Raw genomic sequence first — 603 nt, 5'->3', positions numbered from 1 at the left:
CTACAGGACCTCTAGGGCCAATAGAAAAGCATTAGATGAACATATAATAGAATATCATGCCACAAGGCTTAACTCTTTATTTTTATACTCTTCTCCTCTATTCTCTTTGTTATATTACTTTTTTCTCATTATCATCATTCATTATTATTCTCATTATTCATCATCACTTTCACATTCTTATGCAGTACTTCTTTCTTTCTCTGTCCAATCATACTATACAAACTTTACAGCTTTTACTTATACAACATCTTAACTCAAACCATTTCTCTTTATCAAATTACTCTTTTCTTTGTATCCCTTTATTCTACTCTGGTTACACTTTTTTCTGTATCTCTTTACTTTTCTCTGATTACTCTATTCTCTGTGTTTCTCTACTCTGCTCTGATTTCTCTGTTTAATGTTTGTATTTAAAGCTTATGTAAATTTCAGTATGAATAGTTAACATGTCCCAAGTATAGGTTCATTAAGTCTATACTGAAACAGTTTAACTTTTCATATAATACCTAACCCTAGTCGCAACTCAAGGACTAACTATGTTGCCCTAGTTCGTTCACTAATCTCTGTCTGTTTTTGTCATTAAAACTTTACAGACTTTTTCTTCGA

The sequence above is a fragment of the Arachis ipaensis genome, chromosome B06 (genome assembly GCF_000816755.2).
Source record: "Arachis ipaensis cultivar K30076 chromosome B06, Araip1.1, whole genome shotgun sequence".
In the NCBI taxonomy this organism is placed as follows: domain Eukaryota; kingdom Viridiplantae; phylum Streptophyta; class Magnoliopsida; order Fabales; family Fabaceae; genus Arachis; species Arachis ipaensis.
This window is presented reverse-complemented; position numbering follows the sequence as displayed.